Below are 27,603 nucleotides of genomic sequence, written 5' to 3' on the forward strand. Positions count from 1 at the left end.
AAGCGAGCATGAACTTCGGGGAACTTCGGGTGTGGTTCTCTCGTCTGTCAAATGAAGGCTTCCCAACATACCTCCTCAACTCCCCACTCCTCCCGTTCCATCGCACTATGCTTGACTGCAACTTCATCTGTACGTTCCTCACGGAATACTGTAGGTTGACAACATATGTAACTCTTTCTGTCTAAAGTACAACAGGGAATGTATTTCAGATGGAACAATTAGCGTCTGAGTTATGATTAGGGACCGGAAAAATTAGCGGGTTCAATGACCTGTAGGATGAACTCCATAGTTCTACGTACACTCGGTCAAATACCACCCACTCATTGGTAGAGACCTGCAAAATTCGCGGTTTCGATGGCCTTCAGGATAGACTGCACACCCCCCTGTACACTCGGTCAAATAACGCAAGTTCATTGGCTGCCGACTTGTAAGTCGTACCAGCTGGTTTGTCTGTGATTCGATCCTTCTTTGGTTAAGGGTTTATAACTGGTTGAGATTCGTCCAGATGAACAGTAAGCCAATAGCAAAATTATCTTAGAGTTATATGTGTTTGAATTCTAGCCTATCACCGAAAGAATCCGCGAATTTTGCAGGTCTCTACTCGTTGGCTGCTGTCTTGTGAGACGTCCCAACGTAGCAGCCTGTGATTCGATAAAGCTTTGGTTGGGTGTTTCTCATTGGCCCAGAGTAATCCAGGTGAGTTGTGAGCCAATAGCAGAGGCAGCACTGAGGTATAAACTATTTGTGTTTTAGCCTATCGCAAAAATGAATTCGCGAATTTTTCGGGTCTCTAGATGTTTAATCGAAGGATGCTTTACAACTAACATAAGTGTAAAATAAAGGTGCTCCTCCCAATTAGTTCAATGAAATGAATTTTTTTCAACGACAAAATTTGAAGTGAGAACTGAACAAACATTTTATTTTAAATAATGGAGAATGTCTTTAAGATCGAACACTGATGGTCTGTTTTTTTTAATTATATAATTTTCTACAACCACCGTGAAATTTTGACTTCGAAGAAAAATTATTTCATTCAAATAATTGGGAGAAGCACCTTTATTTTCCATATATGTTAGTTGTAGAACATCCTTCGATTAAATATAATACAGACGCTCGTGGTTCCATATAAAATACTTACCCTGTTTCTTACAAATTTTCTTCAACTTGTTTTAATATAATGAACCTACATCTTATATTTGTCGGTCGAATTCAGTTTCAATCTGTATATTTTTTCCATGAAAGACTTTGAGACTGAAGCATTGTCTGTGTTCCGCGAATGGCTGAGTGCATCTATATTATCTACAAACCAATCACAGCCAAATCTGCGCCGTTCTCTCGATGTCTCATGACATCGCTGTTGAATAGATGCTGAACCACATTGAAAATAACCAATGACTAGAGACCGGAAAAATTCGCGAATTCATTTCGCGATAGGCTAAAATACAAATAGTTATACCTCAGTGCTGCCTATGTTATTGGCTCACAACTCACCTGGATGACTCTGGGCCAATAAGAAACACCCAACCGAAGCTTTATCGAATCACAGGCCGCTACGTTGGAACGTCTCACGAGACAGCAGCCAATGAGAGGGTGGCATTTGACCGAGTGTCCGTAGAACTATGGAGTTCATCCTGGGGGTCATTGAACCCGGGAATTTTTCCGGTCCCTACCGATGACGTCACATGGTGCTACGGAGGTTCCTGGAGCGCCGCAGGTATCGATACATGTCGACTGCTGTCCGGGTTCGACCGCAGGGGCTGGCGGGTCGACCTGTCGGCAGAGCGCGTGACGCAACTAGGAGCCACGCAGGCGCGAGTTGCAACACGTCGCCGTGTGTGCGGAGGGGTGGGGGCAGCCCTGTGCTGATTGGCCAGCGAGGCCGAGCACCCGGGCCGCTGTAGCGTCCTCGGCGACCGTCAGGGAGGGTCGCTAAGCCTCGTGGTGAATACAGAACAAGGAGGGAAATAAAGAAGTGCGACCTTTGAATATATGTACTGTGTAGAAGTCGCAATTGGATAGGATTTACTCTACGTTTTTCAGAAGCGTATGATGAGCAGCTTGGGAACTTCACCGCTGCAGTGCGCTGCCGTAACGCCCTGTATCGTCTTAGTTGTTATTTACACGTTAGAGCGCAGCACTGTCTCCCGCTGTCATTCCCCGCACCCCCCCCATCTATCATTCACTGCAGCTCAAGATCGTTCAACGGGAGGGGGAAGGGGTGTTTGAAGAGTTCGACACTTGTCCGCTAGGGACCACCACAAGTCGATGCCCTAGAGATGGTGGCGATTGCGGCGGTGAATTAACTAACTACCTCAAAACCGTATTAAAAATTTTAACCTGGGCTGGCGACTTCTATACAGTATGTATATTCAAAGGTGCGACTCTTACAGTGGAAACTGAAACCATGTTTCACGCGACATGTGTCGCTATCTGTTGGGCGGGCCCATAACCACCAGCAAATAAAAAATCGGAATAGAGGTTCTAATACAAAGTTTTTTTTAGTTAATACGTTGTTTTGGTTATATTAAGCTATCTCCTCAGCGGCGCAAAACTAATTTAATCGATGCGCAAATACTTAATGCTGTTTTGTAATAAACCTTCATGTAATAAATAAAGGAATAGGAGGTGCAAAAACTCATTGTATTACACACCACAAAATTAGTGGCTACCTAAATAGAGTGAACTTTCACTGGTATGTTTGCCTGATAATAGCCTATACATTACTTCTCCTAATAAATTAATGTATGTAGTTATGTCAGCAATACATTATGAAAACTACTATCTAGCGGACGAGCCCATAACTACTTCAAAGAACTTGGTCTCAGTCTCGGTAATTAGAGTTTCTCCCCCATTGTGGTGAAGGCCCGCATGCGGTGCGAACAACCACGACTGAATCCACGTCTGTTTGATAACTACTCAAGTTATCCGAGCGGCGTCCGTTTACGAAAAAAAAAATATTTAAAGAAAACGTCGAGCTCAAATTAATAATTCTGCTTCCGGAATTCTTTTTTTAAACAGTATTTTAGGAAGAGTAAAAACAGCTTGAACGCCCGGTGCAGATTCTTGGAAACACTAAACAGACATGCAATACACCTTCATTTTAATTTAAAAACCATATAATGAACGGTTACCGCGATACAAACCGCGATACCGCGATAGAAACTGCAGGGAGCGTCGCTTTCATCATCTCGCCTCACTAACACTATTGCTACACCCCTGACTAGACGGACCCCGTAAACACACAGGAGGCTATGCGCTCGACTGTGCTCGAGGCAAGGAACAACTGGCTCATGAATCCTCTCTCTTTTAGCAACGCCCTACCCACCCATGACTACTTGATCATGAAGCGAGGTTCGTGGGTATAAGTAGAGACCTGCAAAATTCGCAATTTCGATGGCCTTCAGGATAGACTGCACACACCCCTGTACACTCGGTCAAATAACGCAAGTTCATTGGCTGCCGACTTGTAAGTCGTATCAGCTGGTTTGTCTGTGATTCGATCCTTCTTTGGTTGAGGGTTTATAACTGGTTTAGATTCGTCCAGATGAACAGTAAGCCAATAGAAAAATTATCTAAGAGTTATATGTGTTTGAATTCTAGCCCATCACCGAATGAATCCGCGAATTTTGCAGGTCTCTAGCTATAAGTCTATCAGCACTAGTATGTATGCAAGCTGTGACGAGCCCAATGCGTTTTGCACCACCCCTTTACTTTTATTTTCACTCAACAACTGTATTTCAATAATTATTTGTTTGTCGGCACATTGCGGAATAATAATTTCCCATCAGCATGCCTACGGTCGCACTGGCAATTTAGTTGGTCTCAGGTAACCGCACGTCTCCTGCTGTCCGCAGAGAGCATCACAGGCGTGTACGGCGTGTTGCCAGCTTCACAGGCGCGCCACGCGGTGGCGAAGTGTCGTAGTGCACTCGGTTCGCGTCACAGGGAACTGTGTTCGATCTCTGGCCCGGTCGCTGTGTTTTATAATTTCCCTAAATTCCCGGAGCCAATGCTTGGATTTCTTTTTCACGTGACAACGTCTAATAAATCGATGAACGCCGGCTGCAAGCATTAAATGTGTATCGTTACGCACATGGTCCCGTTACGCTGTGTTCCGTTACGCTCATTGTACGCTTGCGCTGCATCTATCTCTCTTCCACTCGATTGGCCTATGAATCTACTATTATATTAAATAGGTTAAGGTGGACTTTTCAAAAGTAGCTTTTAAATTTAGTACTAAAAACTAAACTATCATTTCATCAATGTTTTGTTATGACGTTGTCACGTTAAACTATTGTCCGTAAACCGACTTTACAGACAACATTTTTTGACGTGACAACGTCTAATAAATCGATGAACGCCGGCTGCACGCACGAAAAAGTGTCCCGTTACGCTGTGTCCCGTTACGCTGCATTAAGTCTTTTATTATTAAATAAAGTAGCATCTGTCGGCGAGTGCAGTAATAATAGGTTATGTTAGATATTTGATTACAATTTATTTGTATGAAAACTTGTTCATAATTATATTTAAACAAATAGTTAATGTGGTTTTCATTGCTTATTACAACAACAATTTCGGCTATAAAGGTTAATTATTCTTGCATTTAAATAATCTCATTACTAGTAGGTATAATTTGAAGTATTTATTATTTTAATATTAAAATAATAATGATTCAATTTTATTCATAAAAGTATACAATCATTCCATAAATGTTTTGTTATGACCTTGTCACATTAAACTTTCGTCCGTAAACCGACTTTACAGACAATCAATTTTTTTTTAGCATTAGCTACGGCTGATTCTTTTCCCCAATTATACCTGTTCTGTGTACTAACGTGTTATCGTCTCTAATGACCTCGCTGTCCATTTTTTTTATTTGTAACATCTTGGTAAACGGTATTTAGTAGGAGTAATTTTAGTAATGTAACGGAAGTCACATGGAACGGAAATGTGTAATTATGGTGCTCCCATTTGTGACAAGGTTCACAATGACAAAGCGAAACTTCATAGTATTTCCTGTTTAGTGAATTTAAACCTGATGGGTAGTATTTTAATAAAACCCCTTATAAAAAATCAGTTACAAAGCCGGACCACATTTTAGCGTTGTGAATCAGTTTCCATTTGTTTCGTATTTCGAGAGCAGGAAAGCGCTACATTATTTTACCACGTAGGCAGTTAGTTGGGCCTACTAACAAGTCACAGAGCTCTAAACACACGTGAAGTCTCTTCTCGCACCATGCTATGCGAGAAAAATGAGCAGATAAACGACAAAATACCAGTTCTGAAAAAAAAAATTCCTTGGTATTAGTCATCAAACTTCGATACCAACCACAGATTATATTAAAATATATAAGTATATAATAATAGTTACATTAGTCGAACCAAGCTTATTGTTTAACATATTTCAAACACAGCACCATAAAACCACTTTCATTTTCGCGAAGAAAATTAATTTAAATAAATTTTTGTTTACATTAAATAAAACTTACCATACAAATTAACTATAAATTTAAAGCTTCATAATACTGTTGTCAGAAAATATTTAATTTTGTATGATTCTTTAATTACACACCACTATTTTATTTAAGAGTTCATAAATTGGGCTTGAAACGCATCTGTATAACAATAGTATTTTAATTCGTGATTAAAAAGGTTTTTGCACCATTTTAATTGACAATGCAATAAATATTTTACTGTTGATATCAAATCCGAATGTATATTTTTTTATTGCTAAATAATCTGTGCAATGGCTTGATTTTATGAAGAACCAGCAGAACTGGGCAAACGTTGTCCTGCCAGTGTTTATTTATTTACCTCTCCCCCCTTCACAGTCTCTCTCTCTCTCTATCTCTCTCTCTCTCTATATATATATATATATATATAATATCGATTGTTTTGTGTGTAATCTAGAATCTATAAAGCGTTCTAAATTCTATTCCGTTTTGAACTCACTCACCAAATACTAATCACATTCACAATCACTGTTTGTTTTTTTAGGATTAAGGACAGTGAAAATCAAAATATACCTATTTCTAAATGACGATCGGTTTGTACTGTATAGAAGTTGATGCGCTTCAGCGCCACCTAGTGGCGAGTTATAGGAAAATGGATTGCATAAAAACCTTCTCAATGAAAAAAAAGTAACTCTGTTGTGCTAACTTTCATGGTGATCGGGCAAAATATGCCGGAGTTTATAAATATTATATATATATATGTATATAAATATAAACACCCACTTATATCCCTGCCTGTTTCTCTATATACATAAAATTGGATGCATGTATGTGTGGCGTTGATAAACTTCGACACTGTTTGACCGCTCGTCATGAAAGTTGGCACATCGAAGTGTTCTTTTTTTTTTCATGGAGAAGGTTTTTATGCTTTTAATTATGCTGTAACTTCGTCGCTAGATGGCGCTGCAGCGCATAAATTTTCAAACCGTTCAACCGATCGCCATTAAAAAATGGTAACTTGTGATTTTTTACTGTCGTAAATCCTCGATAACAACAAAAATAGTGATCGTGATTGTGACAAGCATTTGGGTGATTGAGTTTAAAATGAAATACAATATTACGAACGCTTTACAGATTCTGGATTACATACAATTCATCCATTGCGTAGGGGCAGGCAATTTTCCGCGAAAAGATCCGAACACATATTAGACTGCAACAAGGTACACCCCTATCTGTGGATTCTTCCTTGTGATTGGCGACCGTCTAGCGTGAGAAGTCGTTGCTTTATTATTTGACCGAGCCACGCTTCCGCACTGAATCACTGTGATTGGTGTTGTTACAATCGATATGTACCTATCACGAAACACAGGCGATGCTATAGCGTTTTAACTTTCATCTAGTCTCAAAACCTTTTCGCGAAATCTGCATGCCCGTATCGAGAGACCTGCAAAATTCGCGGATTCATTCGGTGATAGGCTAGAATTCGAACACATATACCTCTTAGATAATTTTGCTATTGGCTTACTGTTTCATCTGGACGAATCTCAAACCAGTTGTAAACCCTCAACCAAAGAAGGATCGAATCACAGACAGAACCAGCTGAGACGACTTACAAGTCGGCAGGCCAATGAACTTGCGTTGTTTGCCCGGGTGTACAGGGGTATGTGCAGTCTATCCTGAAGGCCATGGAAAACGCGAGTTTCGCAGGTCTCTACCCCATACCCATTGGAGATGCACGGAGGTGGATGGATGAACGCTGTCAGGAGGACGGTGGTGCAAAGAGCGGTAAGGACTCGGGACAGGAGGTCGGCGTACCTGTGGTCCGGCGAGGAGCGGAGACCCGGGGGCGGGTGTCGGCGGGAAGACTGCTGTCTGCGCGGAGGCTCGCCTCCAAGTGGTCGCCGCGCGGCGCCGGTGAGAGTGCTCTTCGTCCAGGCCGGGGGGGGGGGGTGGGGGGGCGCACTTTCCCGCCGGGCCTGTCGCAACCTGCACACCCCTGCCCGCTAGAGGGAGTCGCTCCCGCTACAGCCCCGGCGCGGACCTCGGCGACCACCACTGTCGCAGCGGCACGGAGACTTTACAGGTGGCAACCAGTGACACTGCATTGCAAGGGGCCCGCCTCGTCAGGGGTGTATGTGTGTCGGCGAGGCGGGATGATAAGCGCGACGCTCGCTGGTGCTTCTAGCGCGGTGTCTCCTCTGGACTGGCGCGCAGTCTTCTCGTCGTCACATGAGCGGTGACCGTAACATTATTTTGCGGAGAAATGAAGATAAAGGTGTAATGCAAGCACTTTAAGTGCTTTTGAAGAATCTGTAATGGTTGTTTTACGCCTAAAAATTACTCTGAAAACATGCGTTTTAGCCATTTTTACTCCTCTAAAAAAAATAATTTAAAAACTTCATCCAAAATCAAAAGTACTTTTCGGCCCTCAGCGAACTCTTAAATGCTTTTCGTAAGCAGACCCTACTCTGATATCTTAATCGTGTTGTTTTTTCCTGAAGCTCTGAGCACCGTGTGTGTGCCCGGGTAGGCGGAGCACTTAAAGCAAAAAAAAAAAAAAATATTTTTTTTGAGATCACAGCACGGGCATAATTTAGATATATAATAAAATAAAGAACAAAGAAACAAATGGAAATTAGATATTCTTGTACTTGAAAAGAGTTTTTAATCTATTTCTAACACAAACAAGGCTACCGTCGCATCCTAGCACTCCGCTTCTATTGGTCGCGCGGAGCAACGGAAAGGGATAGCTCACATAGCCAGGCTAATCCGTGCGGGTCCGTATCCGTCTGCGTGCTATTGTAGAAACGTTTTTTGACGTGACAACATCTAATAAATCGATGAACGCCGGCTGCACGAAAAAAAATTGTCCCGTTGCACACATTGTTCCGTTACGCTGTGTCCCGTTACGCACATTGTTCCGTTACGCTGTGTCCCGTTACGCTGTGTCCTGTTACGCTCATTGTACGCTTGCGCCGCATCTATCTCTCTTCCACTCGATTGGCCTATGCGTCCGAGGAGAAGAAAGACAGCGGCAGCACACAACTTACATCTACGCGTGAACTGTCTCGTCGACTGTTTATAAAGTGAAGTGAAAAGTTAATGTGGTTTTCATTGCTTATTACAACAACAATTTCGGCAATAAATGTTAACTATTCTTGCATTTTAAAAATATGATTACTAGTACACACAGAAAAAGGTTTGTTTGAATCAAACAAATATTTGTTTATATATGGCGAAACAAAAATTTACTTGCTGTAACAAAATATTTTGTTAGCTTAACCAAATTTGGTAAGTAACAAAATTGATTTGTTATACCTAACCAAATATACAATTGAGTTGACAAAATCATTTTGTTGAGTCAACAGAATCTTTCTTACTACAAAATATTTGTTTGAGTTAACAAAATATATTTATTTCGCCTTATACAAACAAATATTTTGTTGAGACAAACAAACCTTTCTCTCAGTGATAATTTCAAGTATTTATTCTTTTATTATTAAAATAAAAATGATTCAATTTTATCCATCAAAGTATGCAGTCATTTCATCAATGTTTTGTTATGACGGTGTCACGTTAAACTATCGTCCGTAAACCGACTTTACAGACAACCAATTTTTTTTAGTGAGATTCGTATTCGTTTCCTTGATCCGTCTTTGTTTCGGTGTCATTGTTTAGCGGGCCTTATCTGGATAGCACCCGTCCCTTCCGTTTACGTTAGTCCTTGTGACCAATGGAAGCCGAGGATCCTATTAACTGCGGTGGTAGTCATTTTGTTTACTTTAAAATACGTTACAAATAGTTTAATAAAAAAATATATAATAACACTGTAATATCATTACCAAAGACGTGTTTTATTACAGTTGTCATATTTAAATTCAATTAATAAATAACTAAACTTGAACTTAAATGGTTTAAATGCGTGAACTTTGTAATAATTAAATACATTTGTGAATTCATTTTTATCTAAATGTGTTTGCCACCAAATTTCGTTACTCTCTCATAGGTTGCCTTCTGTCAGATTTCCTTGAAAAGTGGAATGATCAGACGGATAGTGCACGCAAATATCTTGTACTTCCGTGTTCCAGGACCGTTTGTTGCGTTTTAACGTACTTTCGGGAAGGGCCAACTCAGCAGATCGTTGAAGCGCCATCGTCGATGCGAACGGATATAATATCAACCCCTGTATGGCATTTTTTGAGTTTTTAATTATAAGATTAATTAATGATTATTACCTACCCACGTGAACACCACGTCAAATGGCATACATGCTGATATGTATACAAAACCCATTAAAAACATTAAGGTGCATATGATAAGCGACCTGTTAAATGCGCGTTGTTATTTGATAGTGGCCAAATCTACACATGCATGCACACGTAAGAATTAATTTTCATTAGACAGAAGGAGTTCTGAAGTACAAAAAGGCAGATGAATACGCACTTAAAAACAGTCCAGCTGTTTCACGTGTGACTCGGTCAGAAAGTGGAATTCGCTGTAACCGATAAAAAAAAAACTCCTTGTCTTGATTATGCATATGTATCTCGGTTCTTATCCGCCACCTAAAAAAATTCGCAAAATATTTTAATTCTAAATTTGACTACTATACTGTAGTCTAAAAAAGCTTTCTATTAATTGACAAATGTTAAAGCTGTGCGAAATAACATGCCGGATTCCATTGTCATACATATAGAGAAATGATTAACTGATCTTTAACTTGAACCAAGTAGAGTTCGAGCAACTAAGACCTTGGTGTTTATCAACAGCCCGAGTTATTTCAAGGTCGTGTCGCGTAAACGATGGTACAGTGACACCGAAAAAAAAAAAAACAAAGAGCACTGATTTCTGAATGGCGGCATGACAGTCCAGTTTATCGCGAAACAATAGAGTCTGGCGGAGACGTTAACTCCACGCCAAGTCCTTATCACTCCACGCCAAGTCCTTATCGACGCCAACCACTAACAAGTCGCACTGCCCAGAGCTCGACGTCCTTCAACAGCTCAAGGTTTTCCCAGAGTGTGGCGAGCTATCAGTGCTACCAACGGCGCAAGAAGAAGGAACGTGCAGACGCTAGAAGAACAGCGTGGTGATAAAAAAAGGGGGGGGGGGGGTTGTCTGTAAATTTTACGTGATAAAGTCATAAGAAAACATTGATGAAAAATTGCATTCTTTTTAATTTTCAAATATTATTTATAGTTTTTGCAAATTTAATGTAATTAATTTGTTTAAATATAATCATGAACAATTCGTTATAGAAATAAACTGAAATCAAATCAATGTCAATAAATTGTTAATTTGAAATCACTAAATTGGACAAATAAATAAAAATAAAAAAATTGCTGCTTTTAAAAAGCCCGCCTTAACCTGTTTGATATTACAGAAGATTTTCTCGCACGATGGTTGGCCGGTTCAACTTGTAATTGCCTCTCTATCACTTGTTCCGTGCTCTCGCTTGCACGCTCGGCTCAGGCGGAACGTGACAATGAGTAATGCTTTTTTCGTACGTGCAGCCGGCGTTCATCGATTTATAAGACGTTATCACGTCAAAAAGAACGCGAATCATTTATTGCGTTTGGTATTTTTCCTGTGATCTTTGTTCAGGGTTCGAATTCTGTCAAAGACAAATGGTTTCTCTGGAAGCAAACACGGTTAATGAATATGATTTACTAATTATTATCATCTTGTGTCCACTAAATTCACGGCGATATGGAATATTGTTTTAAGTTTTTGCATTACTATGCGACGTAACACCTTGCTTTTTCCGTAGTAAAATTCACTTGTGTTGAAGGACCCCGCTTTAAACTCCTTTCAGCACTGGATTCCATTTGTATAAGTTGATGCCAGGATTTGAGCCAGTAGTGAAGTACCTCCCTGAAGGTGCTCAAGTGCGAAGGCAATGTTTGGACAAGCAAGAGCCTGTCGTGCGTGCGCAGTGAGGTTAGTTAGAGTAACGTCAACTGAATGGGAAATGAAAACTAGCACTCGGTGCTTCTGTCACCTTTGTTGCATTGTTCTTCGCTGGGCTGCAAACACGCTCGTGTGGTTCAGCTTCGAGGAAATACCGAACGCCACAGCGCTCCCGCGACTCAGTGTTTTCCAAGTCAGTTCGTCGAAATTTTCCTTCAGGCAGCAACAATGACAATGAATTGGCAACTTTTGATTCGTCACTGTTCTGCCTACTTGTTCATTCTTATTTCATCGTGCTTAATGTCTTAAATAATTCAACGACCCATACTCCTTAGGGTACAAATTGTGAATCACGTATAAGCAGGGACTGGAAAAATTCGCGGTTTCAATGACCACCGGGATAGACTCCACGATTCTCTATGTACTCGGGCAACTATCACCTGGCCATTGGCTACCGACTCGGGACACCTGTTCACTGCGATTCTTATGATTCGATACTTCTTTTGTTGAGTGTTTGCCATTGGCTCAGAGTCCTTCAGGTAAATTGCGGTCCAATCACTGACGCAGCATTAAGCTAAACGAGTTTGGATTCCAGCCTGTCTCGAAAGGAATCCGCGAATTTTTACAGTCTCTATGTATAAGGCAAGCATTGTGTAGTGTTTTATTTTAAAATTATACTTAATTTATGAATCATTCTTACGTTACCACATAATTGCTTCTATAATAACTGGAAAAAAATTAAATTATCTTGTATAATATAGTCCGTTATGCAAAGAGGATTTGTTAACATTACGAAAAAAAAACTTTCAGCATCTTTAAATTGTATCGAGTATTCTGGCAATAAAAAGTCTTGAGAATTGATATAATTATTAATTCTCTACTGCGCCAGACTGAAAGTTATCTACTGCCTCCGTACGAGCTTAAAAAAAACCCGTTGACAATCGATTTTTTTGTCGATACATTCTTACATCACGCACTTTAGATCACGTTACTTAATTTTTACATTCATACACGGCAGTGTAGGCGGCAATTGCTACGTGGGTACAGAAAAACAATGCAGAGTTTTCAGTCTCTCAGATGTGTGGTCGTTTATCGCAGCAGTGACGTCATCCCGGAACCAGTGGCGGCTCCAGCGGGCAGACCCGGAACTACCCACCACTTTTCCAGATTGAAAATTGGAAAAGAAGGCTTTTTATTTAAAAAAAATACACAATTAATATTAAACGTTAGGTTTATTTTGAGAATTATAATAAAAGTATCTCTTATTTTCAATACAAACTGCAATCGTCTGCCCTTCTGAGAAGGTCAGTTTCCAATGAAATGAAACTATACATTCGCCCGTAGATTTGTAAAATTTTAAATTAACGTGCTAGTTGGGCTGTAATATTCACCTTGTATTAACACAAGCTTAATCCTAAAAATAAAAATTTGTGTCTTTTATTGGTATTAAAATTATATTTAAAATAATTCTTATGATTAGTATATTATACCCTCAGAAAGCCACAGAACTTCCCATTCTGCATCTGACCAGCCTCTGATACGGTGGCCAGACACCCCGGTATAGCCCGGATCCACAAAACTGTTCACACGCCCCTGCGGGTACATTCCGGGACTGCTCAAAAATGAATCCCGGAGTTGCCCCTGCCTGGAACGGGCTGGTGTCAGTTGGAGAGTCTAGTTTTGCGACACCCGGTAGGAGCTCTCTCCCCCTCCAAGATGCGTCGACCCGCAGTCGGGTGTTGTGCAACAAGGCAACAAGGCAACCAGAGCGTATCGGCGGCAAGGAACAAGTCACCATGTGCGACACTTTTGGAAAAGTTTATTTCTATGTCGCGACTGTGTTGCATCTTGAGTCACAGTTCCCCATGTCACACTCAGATACGCCCATTCATTACTGCTGCCTTTTAAAAAAGAAAATCATTTCATGGTGCTAGAAAAGTTTAGCTTGATCTAGTGCAGCGGTGAGCTTAAAGCGGGCAGTGGGTGAAAATCTTTCAACAAACAAAAATATTATCACCTATACCCACGTGTAGCAACCGTCAATGTTTGAATGTGTTCAGAAAACCCAGTGTATTCTCACAGAAAATCTCAAAAATACCATTATTTGTTTTCCTGTAACCTTATTGTTCAATGATAACTAATTTTTATGTGTAACATCTTACGTCTCGGTATAAGACATTTGGTTGGAATAATTTCGTGAATGGAACGGAAGTCGATACAATATCATTGATTTTTGTTTTCGAGAGAGCAATAAAATTACAGCAATTTGTCTACACTATATTACAGAGAGATTATTTTGGGAGAACATTAGTGAGACACATTAAGTATTTCCTCTCCATGCCTCAAACACAGAAGCGGAAAGAATTGTGTTCCCCCGCAGTCTATATTTAATGCCAATTAGTTTTTAACAAATTAACAACTATTTATTAACTATTTATTTATTTAACTATTTATTAAAAATAATTTAAAAAAAAAACAAAATATATAAATTATCATTTTTTCTGTTTTCAAGAAAATTCATTTCTTCAATTTCTATCTGAAAACACTGCTTCTGAAAATAAACTATTTCGTGTGGTTTTAGTATGTTAAACAATGTTCTTTTAAAATTAAATTACAAAGAACAATCAGTCATAAAAAATAATGTGGTGGCACTGCACACCACTCTGATTACATTGGTTGGTGCATCATACGTTTGTAAAAAAATATATATATATTTATTCCTCATCCATGCGAAAGTCAGCTCTACAATTATCACGACTCTACTATGCGTGAATGTGCATAAGTAGTTTCTAAATGATTTTTGACGTGACAACGTCTAATAAATCGATGAACGCCAGCTGCACGCACAAAAAAGTGTCCCGTTACGCACATTGTCCTGTTACGCTGTGTCCCGTTACGCTCACTGTACGCTTGCGCCGCATCTATCTCTCTTTCACTCGATTGGAACAAAAATCGATTTGACTTTTTCGAGGCATATTAAACTTGAAACACTTCCATTCGTTTCCTACTTTTCCTATCATCGTCCTATCCTTAACAGAATAACACAGATTGGAAGATGTATAAAAGTTCTAGTTAAAATAATCTCTTAGTTAAAGTAATAAACCTATTTGAATTGATGAGTGCAAATAAAAGTAAATTTATCAATTAAATTGTAGATTTCATTTCACTCCTTCTTAATATCCATACATAATAGTGATAATTTAATAAAAATGATTCAATTTTATTCATAAAAGTATGCAATCATTTCATCAATGTTTTGTTATGACGTCACGTTAAACTATCGTCCGTAAACCGACTTTACAGACAACCATTTTTTTTTCTCCTGACAGTTGCGAACCCAGCACTAGAATGCAACTGGGTTAAGAGAGGGATAGGCTTACGTGATGCGTGTCGCAACTCTGTGTCTTATCCTCTCACTCCGTGGCGTCGCAGAGTCATTAGCGGGCAGCTTTCTCCAGGCGCAGACTGGCTGGGTCATTAGGAGACGCCGGAATGTATTCGCGGATCCATTTCGTAGTAGGCTGGAATCAAAACGGTTTTAGCTTGGATCTGCTACGATAGGTTCGCAGTATATGCGAAAGACTCGTAGCCAATGAGTAGGGACCGGAAAAATTCGCGGGTTCAATGACCTTTAGGATGAACTTTATAGTTCTACGTACACTCGGTCAAATGTCACCCTCTCATTGGCTGCTGTCTTGTGGAGGTGTCCCAACGTAGCGGCCTGTGATTCGATACAGCTTCGGTTGAGAGTTTCTCACTGGCCCAGAGTCGTCCAGGTGAGTTGTGAGCCAATAGCAAAGGCAGCACTGAGGTATAACTATTTGAATTTTAGGTTGTCGTGAATTGAATCCGCGAATTTTTCCGGTCTCTATATTTAACTTATTTAATTCTCTGTCTGGTAAAAGTCTCGATGGCCGTGCGGTTCAAGGCGTGTGTTTTCCATCCTAGAGATCAGAGCTGCGAGGGTTCGAATCACAGCGCTTCCAATGTATTTTGCATAAAAAATTAAATTTAATATGCCGATAAGGACCATAATAGCTAAGGTAGGTAATGGAACATCGGCCTTATGTGATGAGACAGAGCGACGCTGGCGCTCTCTAGGAACAAACAGCAGAAACCAAGTCGACGGTATCCAAGATGGCGGCCTCCAAAGGAACAGAAAAAAAATCAAGAGCGACGCTGGCGCTCTCTAGGAACAAACAGCAGAAAAAAAGTCGACCGTATCCAAGATGGCGGCCTCCAGTGGAACAGAAAAAAAATTATAATGATGGTTTTCAAGTTTGCTAACATGAAAACTGATAAGAAGTGAACAATTAATAACCTTGTTACGTTGGGTTTATTAACACTTCCCTATTTTCATCCCATACTGAACTCGTGCATTGCGAAGTTAATTGGCGAGTTCCTGCTAGTTAGTTCCACGTTGTATATTGGCACCTGGGTCGTGATATTTCGCGAAACGAGGTCTCGACTGGGCAATACGTGCTTTCACTTCGTTCCGTCGTGGTGGTACGAGGGCCTACATTCACGTGCACTTGTCTTTTCATCAATAGAAATAACAAACCTTTTTACGGTAACCAATTTTGGTTTCAGAGTTGCATAATTTAATTGTTGTCTTTTTTATTAGTTTTAATTAATTTTGTTCTAAGGTTATTATTTAGATTCTGAGGTACCATAGTTAGTTGCGAACCTGATGATAAACAGAGTTTTTAAAAAAAATGTAACAGTTAAAGAAACTTTAAACTGCAAGTAAACAATGATAGCTGATGCTCGGGGGGATCGTGAGCAGTTTGTTGCGAGGCCCGACAGAGAGTTGGCAACACTGGAATTGTTTGTGCAAGTGCGACACCGTGTGTTGCTGAAGACCTGAGTTGCGCATTTTGTACTCCCCTCTCTCTCTCTCTTTCAGAGTAAGGGAACATAATCTCACTGTGATTTACAGAGTACGAGCTGCCGGCATCTTAGGCAATGCCCGCACGTAAGTTTAATGATACAGTTCTCCAGGGTTTTTTTTGTGTAGCTTAATGAAAAAGTCTAGGTAAGTTAGCGGAGAAGATTTTTTATTTTGTGATAGGCAAACACGCGGCTCGTTCGAAACTGTTACAAGACAAGTGAACACTCACGCACCATCCATCCAGTTCCTGTTATTGTGACCACTCACGGGCTGTGAAGTAATGGCACTTTCACGTTGCGCAGTATCCGACCCACATCGCATATGTCTCGCGGCAAATCTCGCAGTTGCCTAATTATACGAGGTGTGATATCCCAGCTGGGCTCCAACTTGCCTCGAGCTCTATTCTAATGTCTACAAGACAAAGTCCTGCTACCTTGACGTAACTTGTGATGGCATTAAAACAACGTTTACACACACTGAAAAAAAATACGTTGTGACTACCAAAAATTATAGACCTTATAAAATATTTTGCCATGACACAAAATTATCCATGTAGTCTCAACAAACCCATTTTTAGAGAGGTGAACCCATAAAAATATATATATTTCTTGACACTGTAATAAATATGGTAGGGTGTACATTGCACAATATTTTTTCGTGGCCAAAGAAACGTTTATTTAATCCGTGCGGAGTGATTAACACAGAGAGATTTATTCTGGTGACGGCCTGAATCACCCGGCGTTGCCGGAGCTGAACTTCGGAAAACCTAGTTGTTGGTTGACGGGTATGTAATATAAGGCACATAACTGCATAGTTTCAAGTCTGTAGGAAGTATAACTAACTAAAAACAGGAATTTTTTTTCTTTAAACCCCGCAAATTTCAAATCTCTAGTTCCACCGGTTTAGGCCATGCATGGTATGTCAGTCTTGTTAGAGTTTTATTAATTAGTTTGAAAAACCTGAAATTTAGATTTTCAATGCCCTCGCAAACCACCCTTTGAGGCTCATTTGAGGAAAACCCAGTGTTTAGTTAATGTGTAAGTAGTACGGTATTAAGAAAATCCCTGCTGAGTTTCACGTCCCACCTCAGTTGCAGATTCTCGTAATATCTTTCTCAGCTGATGTCTACGTAGCAAAGTAATAACACGTGTCAAATTTTAAGTCTGTAGTTCTCATAGTTTCAGAGAATTTTTTAATGAGTGAATCATTGAATGGTATTTAGCTTCATATAAACTTTACCACTCCTTAAGGGGCCCGCCTCGTCAGGGGTGTATGTGTATCAGCGAGGCGGGATGATAAGCGCGATGCTCGCTGGTGCTTGTAGCGCGGTGTCTCCTCTGGACTGGCGCGCAGTCTTCTCGTCGTCACAGGACTACTGTGAGATCTGAGCGGTGACCGTAACACTATATGGCGGAGAAATGAAGATAAAGGTGTAATACAAGTCCCTTATGTGCTTTCAAGAATCTGCACCGGTTGTTTTACGCCTAAAACTTACTCTGAAAACATGCGTTTTAGCCATTTCAACTCCTCAAAAAATACATTTTAAAAACTTAATCCTAAATCAAAAGTTCTTTTCGGCCCTCAGCTATCTCTTAAATGCTTTTCGTAAACAGACCTCACTCGGATATGTTGAGTAGTTTTGAAATCACGTTGGTTTTTCCTGAAGCTCTGGGCACCGTGTGTGTGCCCGGGTAGGCGGATTCCTTAAGGGATGTAATTAAAAAAATTGGTTGTCTATAAAGTCGGTTTACGGACGATAGTTTAAGGTGACAAAGTCATAACAAAACATTGATGAAATGATTCCATACTTTTATGAATAAAATTGAATCATTTTTATTGAATTATCACTATTTTGTATGGATACAAAGAAGGAGTGAAATGAAATCTACAATTTAATAGATAAATTTACTTTTATTTGCACTCATTAATTCAAATATGTTTATTACTTTAAGGAAGAGATTATTTTAACTACAACTGTTATACATGTTTGCTATTTAACTTCTTCCAATCTGTGTTATTCTGTTAAGGATAGGACGATGATAGGAAAAGTAGGAAACGAATGGGAGTGTTTCAAGTTTAATGCGTCTCGAAAAAGTCAAATCGATGGTTGTTCCAATCGAGTGGAAGAGAGATAGGTGCGGCGCAAGCGTACAATGAGCGTAACGGGACACACATTTTCGTGCGTGCAGCCAGCGTTAATCGATTTATTAGACGTGGTCACGTCAAAAAAACATGCCAACCCTAGTGACCCAGGGCTGTCAAGGATGTCTGTGCCAGGGGGATCTGGGTGTCGCCGAGGGGTGGCTCGGCTCGAAGGCCTCGGCGAGCTTGTACGCCCCCTTGGGGGGGTGGAGGCCGGGGAAAGCGAGTGTCTGGGCGGCGACCGAGCTTCGCCCCGTGGGGCAAGAGGAACAAGCTTGCCCACACCAGCACCTAACCTGTGCTCGGCCGCTCGTGACGCACGCTAGCTCCACGGAGGGCGTGGCGCCATTGCGCGAGCACACGCGGGACGATCCCGGCCTACAGGCGAGGACCACACGCAAACAACACAATCTTTCACGCCCGGTGCTTACGATAACCCACGCTGACAGCTTCCAAAGTGACTGTCTATTTTTTTACATGAACGTTAACTCTTACAATCTATATAAAAATGAAAATTTTTGTTCGTTCAACATCTTAAATCTCTGAAAGTTCTTCACCGACCGCTTTGAAATTTTGTCACAACGTTGCATTCGAATACGCGCGTTTTTTTATACACATATGTCACACCTGTGACAGGTAAAAAGAGAAATAAAATACAGGTAGGTATAATATAGATTTTTAATATTTAAATTGTTATATATAGACATATATAAAGTTATAGAGAGACATTTAGATAAAGGTATATAGAGGAGTGATATAGATATATATATAGATAGAGAGAAATAAGATAGAGAGAGATAAAAATGTATATGTAGATAGAGGTATAGATTGATAGAGAGGTATAGAAATATACACAGAAATTTAGAGAATTATAGAGAGAGAAGCTATGTAGGCCTATATGTATAACTACTTCAAACAAACTACAAATAATTGATTGAAGTATTGCAAAGCATACCGGGCATTAGCTAGTTTGATAATAAATACCATCTTAATCATTCTTGAAATACATGCAATTGTGACACTACAGATACTTGATATAACAGTATAATTTGAATTTAAAACAACTACCAGTTACTTCATATTTCATTTACAGATACCTTGAAATAAATGTTGATTATTTGGCAGTTTAATAAATTATTTTATTTGTGTAGAAATTCTTTGTAAACAATGTGTGAGGTTTGTTTCTTATACCTTCATTAAAATCTATAGAAGCGCAAGTAATTTTCAAAGCGCTTTGTGGCCATAAGAGTCAGGAAGGGTCTTCTTAAAAGTTTTTTGCTTGTGTTTATTTGGTGCCCAGATCTATTTAAAGCACAATTTGACAGGAGACTTGAATTTTTGTTCAAGAAAGTAACCACATTCCTGAGGCGATGACCGTCCGGCTCGCACTGTACATCAAAGAGTTGCGTCCTTAATATAAGTGTTAGTTATCTGGCAGTTTAATGAATTAATTTGTGTGCGTGTGTGTGTGTGTGTGGCAATTTTTTGGAAATAATTTCTGAGGTTAGTTTCTTATACCTTCATTAAAATCTACAGAAGCCCAGGTAATTTTCAAAGCTTTAAGAGACCACTACAGTCAGGAAAGATCTTGCTGAAATAGTTTTGGTGGTGTTATTTGGTGCCTAGATCTATTTAAAGCGCAATTTGACAGGAAACTTGAATGCTTGTTCAAGAGAGTAACCACATTCCTAAGGAGACGACCGTACGGCTCGCACTGTACATCAAGGAGTTGCGTCCTAAATATAAATGTTAATTATCTGTCAGTTTAATGAATTATTTTGTGTGTGTATGTGTGTGGCTATTTTTTGGAAACAATTAGTGAGGTTAGTTTCTTATAACTTCATTAAAATCTACAGAAGCCCAAGTAATTTTCAAAGCTTTAAGTGGCCACTACAGTCAGGAAGGGTCTTTCTAAAATAACTTTGGTGGTGTTATTTGGTGCCTAGAACTATTGCAAGAAAAATTTGACAGGAGACTTGAATGCTTGCTCAAGAAAGTAACCTCATTCCTGAGGAGTTGCGTCCTGCCTTCCGACTGGACGCGGGCGCCGGTCAGCGCCGGGACGCCCTCCCGGCTGACCGACGCTCGCGTGCGACCACACATCCATGCCGACCCTCCCGCCGGAACAACCCCCCCCCCCCGGGCCAACGAGCGGCGCAGCTATCCAGCTGGGACGACAAGTACACTGGAGGCCACGCAGGTGCAGTCTGCGGAGCGGCCGTCTCTTCTGAACTTGAAGTCAACAAATGTTTGGCAATAAAGGCTAGCATGCTATAATTTTGTTTAATATCATGGAGCAAAGCCCGGCCTGGCCCCACCACCTCCTCCTACTCCTAGGTATGAACCTGTTATATATACTAGGAGCACTACTTTGATGTTCCATCTACCAGGCATACCCTAGCATGGCGTATGCTCCGAGTAGAAAATTAGGCCTTAGATGTTCCAATCTGGCTTGTGAATGGTATAACATACCATTCCATGGGCCTTGACCAAGAATAATTTATCCATTCCGATCACCGCCGTGCCTGCGGCTAGAACATAGCAGAATATCATGGCAACAATTCGCTAGTAATAATCATAAAAGGCCCCTGTGAACTTAAAAACAGTAAATACTAACATATTAGCTACTTGACATTTTAATTTCAGCTTTGTAAATTTGAAACTAATAACAAAATAAAAGTGTATTAAAAACAAATATATATATTACGGATCTTATAATCCACCGTTCTGTCAATTTCCTGAATTCATGTGTGTAGGTAGCTATATGTATTTTTAGCAATCCTTTATTTTAAGATCGCTGTTCACTACAAAATGTGTTACATAACCCGAGAGTGAAAGTATGATAATGTTTTGCTCAAACGGCACCCAATTTTTTTTTATTGTCTTTTTCCTTGACGTATCGGCAGCCTTCCGGGCCGCATGGGGAAACTCTTACCTGCGTCTGACTTGGCAATGATTTGACACACGGCCTTAGACACGGGTCGCGGGGCAAGTTAATAAAAAAACAAACGATGGCAAAAGGGGTGGGGGGGGGGGGTATTTATGCTGGAGCTTTCCCCTCATGAAGTCCTTGCACAAGGAAGCGTGTGACGCGAGTGTGTTGCGAGAGGAGGGGTTGAGGGCTGATGGCGCTACCTCCGCCCCGTCGGGACTCACGCCTGGAGCACCCTCGTGACCCGGGCCCATGGTCTCTCCTCGGCGGTGATGTCGAGTCACCTCGCCGAGCGCAGCAGTCCGCACACTGCGTGACGCAAGTCATTGCACTGCTCTGCCCTGGAAGCCGAGCCAGGAGGCAACTTCTTAGTTCGTTCCAGCTTCTAATATTCACGAAGTCCATTTTATCTGTCAGCAAGTCTGGTATACGGGGCTCGCACATAACATAACTTAGAAACACACATCTTAGAAAAGTCATAATTAAGAATCCTCGAAAAAAAGAATCCACATAACGCAGAAACATAACTCATAATAAGATACAGATTAATCATTATTTATAAAACCTTTATTGTAATGATCATTTCGTACATGTTATTACAGGAAGAAAATCTACGAGATAATTTGAAGAGACAACAAGTAAGAACTCTAATTTTCGATAAAAAGAGAACAGTTTCTGTACATAAGGCAATTCAACTAAAATGATCAATTAGAATTTAATATTTGGTAAAAATATATGTCTGGAATTTTTGTCGTAGCAGATTAAAAAGGGCATACAATTCTTTCAATAGTTCACAGCACTTTTAATCAAACCTTTCTTTGATCTTATTATTTATGATAAAGTAGTTGCCAGTAATTGTACATAAATTATTAAATCACAAGCTATTTAATTTTGTGTGTATCAGTGAGTGCGCTGGTCACACGTAGAAATGTATTTATTATTATATCATATTTACGTATTTTAAATATTAAGTTGTACTTCGTTGGGCGGTTTGAGGGTGAAATGTTAGTATTTACCGGTCTGCGCGCGCACCGCGCTCGGAAGTTTACAATGGCGTTTAAGTGATCCGTTCCCGTGCCATTGTCAGCACGGGAAGCCTTCATTTCACAGACGAGAGAGCCACACCCGAAGTTCCCCGAAGTTCATGCTCACTTTTTTTTTCTCGTTCTATCTCATTGTATAAACCGGTGTGGCATTAAATTTTGCGGTCGATTAGGATAGGTTAGGTACATTACAAATACTTTAAAACATTGTGGATGGTTGGTTATATTAGGTAAGTATAGCTACATTAAAAATACTGTAAAATAATTTTATGGTTGCTTAGAAAATAACTTTTTAATATGTAGCTATCCAGGGCTAGGAAACCGTTTACATGATTTCACAGTATCTTTAATGTAGCTATCCTAACCAAATCAACCGTCCACAATGTTTTAAAGTATTTATAATGTAGCTAACCTAACCTTTGAAAATGAACAAAAAAACCTCGAAGATGCACGACCGGTCGTTTGGCTCTCTCGTCTGTGAAAAGAAGGCTTCCCTTGTCAGCACGGGCGTGCTGCCGGCAAGCGCGAGTCGCCTCGGTGGCAGAGACACCTGTCGGTCGAACTGGGAACTGCTTGAGACAGCTGCCCTGCTGCGCACCGAGCCGCGACCAGAGATAGTTCTCCTGCGCAGGCGCCACCGAGCAGTCCTCTGAGGGACGGGCGACTGCTATTCTCCGTCCACTCTTACCTGAGTTTTGGAATAAACAAAGCCTCTTGTGAACAAACATTTTCATTGGCTGCCGGCCGCCGCGCACATTATTCGTGCGCAAGCAATAGTCCCTTGTTTACGTATAATTTGTAAGTATTTTTACACTGCCTTTTCTACAACAATTGTTGTTATATAGCAATTTAGCGTTTCACCATTAATATCCGACACAGTTTAATGTGTCAGCAAGTATTTACTTACAATTATGTTAGCAGACGCCGTGTGTACAATGTACAGTTGATGCTATTTTATCGATTATTCAAAAAATAAACATTGTTTGCTTTTGTGTCCTGAATGGTAACGGCACCATTTTCCTGTTATGTTACTTATCCGTTATTTTATTAGCACCGACTGTACTGAAGTGTGTGCGTCGCAACTGGTGCCTGGCGCGCAATATGAATTCAGCCTATCACTTGCTGACGCGGCGCAGTGATACGACGGTGTTTGTTTATTTCAAAACTCAGCTAAGAGTGAACGGACACCAGCTGTGAGTCTAGTTGCCATTGGGCCGGCTCCGTGCCATGCCTTCCCATCGCCACTGTTCAATACAACACCACAGCTCCGGAATAACCAAGCCAACATACCTTCGCAAGCATTAGATCAATAACTTCAAAACACAATTTAACTATTACCAAAGATCTCATTTGATCGTAACGAATAAAAACAACCTAATAGCAGAGTGTTATGATAGTTTGATTTATTATCTGCAGCGCAGCAGCAAACGACAAAAAAAAATTTGATATTTTCATGGTAACCCAATTAAATATATATCTTTTTCTCTAGCACAAAACTTAAAAAAAAAAAACGTTATAGGTAGCCTACAATGTTGCTTCGAGAAAAATTACCATCAATTAAATTATACAATCAATTAAAAATATAATATATTAAATTATAATATTTTTAGAGCAGTTACCCGTGAAACAATAACACTCAGTAAACTCTTATGGTTGGTTGCGAACTCCGTGTGGTCTCGTGGCCAAAACTGCTGGCTGTTGAGCAGAGGGTCTCAGGTTCGATCCCTGCCGGATCAAGGGAGTAAACCCCCGCTTGTGAAACAAGGTGCGGCCCAGTCCTCGGACTCCACAGTGGCAAACCACATGATTTGATTTCATGACACAGGGGTTCCCCCCCCCCCTTTTCTTTTGTTACCCGGCGCTCTTAGCCTAATGGCCCTGCCGCCCTGGGGCCCCCACGGGCGTGGATGTGGATCACGCCGCATACGCAACCAGGAAGGACGTTAGAGCTTTTAGCTATACACAGGGGCTGAGGCTACCCATCCCAGCATGTGTACCACCATCGGCCTCCTACCCCACTCAGCTGACCAGAAAGTTGGATGCTCCCTTAGCCCTCTGCAGTTGTCATCACTTCTGGCGCCTACCCCAGTCTCCCGCATCACACTGGGACTCCTCAATCACCCAGCGAACCCGCGGTCCGGTGGAGGCCTACCCAACCTCTCCCAGCTGTCCAGGCTGGTAACCGGAGCTGTCCTCGTCGCTCACTGCGTCAGCATGTCTCAGGGCTAGGCAACCCTCGTGCTTGCCCCTAAAGCACTCGGGGCACCACTACCAAGTACGAGTCCTACCCAGCAAGAATCCTGGGCCTTCTAGGAAACCTCAGCGGGTCACCATTCAAACAAGATTGATTCTTCAGCGGCAAACCACAGCAGTGTCACCTTGCATCGGGTGCGTGTGTGCCGGCTGGAGCAGCGGTAACACACACCGGTCTCTCTCTCCAGAAGGTCCCCGGTTCAATTCCTTTTCCCGAAATGAGTCTCGTGGTTTTTCCGAAATGATCCCGAGAAAAACACTTATAGAGAAGAGGGGAGAGAGTGTATTTCTGTGGTCAAAATATTCCTGCTCAGAAGTGGTCAGTCACTGTCACTAGAACTCTCTGCAGACAAGGTGCTAGGCTGGATCTCGTGTGTTCACTATTCTTGTAACTCATATTCACTAAGGCTTTCTTCCTTAAATTTGTATTCCGATGGATCTCTTTGGCCAGAGTCGTGTTTTCTTGAAATGTGCTGTCGTCGATGTATTGTCCATGATGCATAGGTACATAGTTTGGTTTATCTGTTTATGACATAGCGGCTTTAGGCTTGCTCTACGTGCGTTCTTGAAATTTCCCCACGAATGCAATTGCTATAGTCGGTGAAATCCCATTAAATCAGAAGTAATGAAATAAATACATAATTTTAAGTAAAGGTAATCAACCATAACAGTTTAGTGAGTTTAATTGTTTTACCGGTTACTACTCTAAAAATATTATAATATATTGTTTATTATATTTTAATTGATTGTATAATTTAATTGATGGTAATTTTTTTCGAAGCAGTATTAAGCCTAGATTTTTTTTTCAGTTTTGTCCATGAAAAAAAAAAATTATAAGGTTTATATACATATATTTATATGGGTTACCATGTAAATATCTTATTTTTTGTTGTTGTTTGGGAGACGCTTAGCGCCGGGCGAAAAGCGACGCGGACGGGTCGTCACCACAACGCCGAATGTCAAAATTGACCACAACGCCGACAGCTAGAAAACTGCTGTGTACCACAACGTCGAAATAACAACTGAATGAATTCGTGTGTGTTTCTTAAATGTACCTTAACGCCGAAATACCACAATCAAACCTAACCTAACCTAGCGTAATATAACCGAACTTAACCTATCCTAGCCTAGCCTAACCTAACCTAGCCTAACCTAACCTAGTCTTACCTAACCTAGTCTATCCTAACCTAGTCTAACTTAACGTAACCTTTCTGGCAGTCCTGCAATGACATTTTTCGGCGTTAGTGTATTTCGGCGTTGTGGTAATGCGGCGTTGTGGTACACAGCAGTTTTCTAGCTGTCGGCGTGGTGGTCAATTTGGCATTTCGGCGTTGTGGTGCGTCACCGACGCGGACCAGTCAGCAACCGGGGGGGGGGGGGGTCCCCGGTGACATTAGCCTCCGCGGCCCGAGAGAAGGTCCTGGAAACGAAAGCGGGGTTCTTGGCCGCGTGGTCCGGGATCCTGTTCGCGGGTTTCACCCGGAGCTGCGCCCCCCGTGGCTTCCGGGGTCCGGACTCTGCGGCGAGGGCTTCCTGGTCCGCTCCCGGAGGATACTCCGGGTCGAGGTGCAGTGGGTTCACGGAGCACTTGGATCACCCGGCCAGGGGGACAAGTCTGCACGAGTCACCGGGTAGTTTTAAGTCCGGCGTTCTTTGTGTTGGAAGTATGACTTAATTCTTTGAAAAAATTTTAAAGGTTTGTATTTGTTTGAAGTTTTTGTGTTAACGTCACTTAAACCTTGTCTTCGGTGTTTGAACCGGACAAGTACATTACGCTATATCCCGAGGAAACAACACCAATAAGTGTTTCCAACATGTTCATAAGTGTTTTCTTATGACGTTACTGCGTAAAAATTATCGTCGTCCATAGACCGACCTAACAGACAACCCGCCATTTTTTTCCCCGTGTCGAAGATTGCAGAACTGCAACGGCGTATGTCCGAGAAATCGTACTTAATGGTTCTCCTCGTCGTGTTGTTTCTTGAAGCGGCGGAGCAGTGTGAGTGACGTGATTATAACAGGGTTTCTCGTGTGTTTTCACGGGCGAGATCTCGCGCCAGGGGCTTGTCTCTCCACGCGCCGGGAACAATGGCGGCCTTGACAATGGCGTGAGCTTGGCCTGGTTCTTGCGCCCCGGCGCGGAGAGCTGCAGCTCGACCTCGGAGCACTCCGCCGCACTCTGCCGCACTCTCCCGACCACTCACTGCCGGGATCCAGCAACTCAGCGTCTCTAGGCCCGACACAGTTCAGTAGTCGTAGTTCAGTAATTATAAAAATAAACATTTAAAAAAAAAGGGGGTTGTCTGTAAAGTCGGTTTACGGATGATAATTTTACGTGATAACGTCATGAGAAAACACTAATGAAAAATTGCATACTTTTATGAATTTAATTGAAATATTATCACTGAATCATCATTATTTTGTATAATACAAAGATGGTGTTAATTGAAAATTACAATTTTTTTCATTGAATACTAAATAAAAGCAGTTGACTTTTTATACGATCATTTATATGAGATAATAATTTTTTAGTCAAAATTGTAACATAACCTATTATTACTGCACTCGCCGACCGATGCTACTTTTTTTTTTAATAATCAAAGAACAAATATATGAGATTATATCGCTAATCAAATTCTTAAAATGCAAGAATTAATTACATTTTTTGCCGCAATTGTTGTAATAAACAATGGAAACCACATTAACTTTTCACTTCACTTTATAAACAGTTGACAAAACAGTTCACGTGTAGGTTGTATGCTGCCGCTGTCTCTCTTCTACTCGGACGCATCGGCCGATGGAGTGGAAGAGAGATAGATGCGTCACAAGCCGATCGTGCCTCTCTATCGCTTGTTCCGCGCTCTCGCTTGCACGCTCGGCTCAGGCGGAACGTGACAATGAGACAGTACGTACATCACACATCATAAATCATTTATTGCAGAACACCTTTCTTGTCATGACGTCTCTACATAGTCGTACCGC

At 41.1% G+C, this 27,603-nt stretch overlaps 1 protein-coding gene across 1 annotated transcript in view; it reads right to left on the bottom strand.

Annotated features, from left to right (window-relative positions):
• LOC134536362 (keratin, type I cytoskeletal 9-like) overlaps positions 1 to 7,343 on the bottom strand; it is a 40,711-nt gene extending 33,368 nt beyond the window's left edge. Inside the window, exon 1 of the mRNA XM_063376115.1 lies at positions 7,269 to 7,343. The gene's annotated coding sequence lies outside the window, so the exon portion shown is untranslated. The remainder of the gene's footprint in view (positions 1 to 7,268) is intronic.
• Positions 7,344 to 27,603: the final 20,260 nt, after the last annotated feature.

This window comes from Bacillus rossius, chromosome 10, assembly GCF_032445375.1.
Source record: "Bacillus rossius redtenbacheri isolate Brsri chromosome 10, Brsri_v3, whole genome shotgun sequence".
Lineage (NCBI taxonomy): Eukaryota > Metazoa > Arthropoda > Insecta > Phasmatodea > Bacillidae > Bacillus > Bacillus rossius.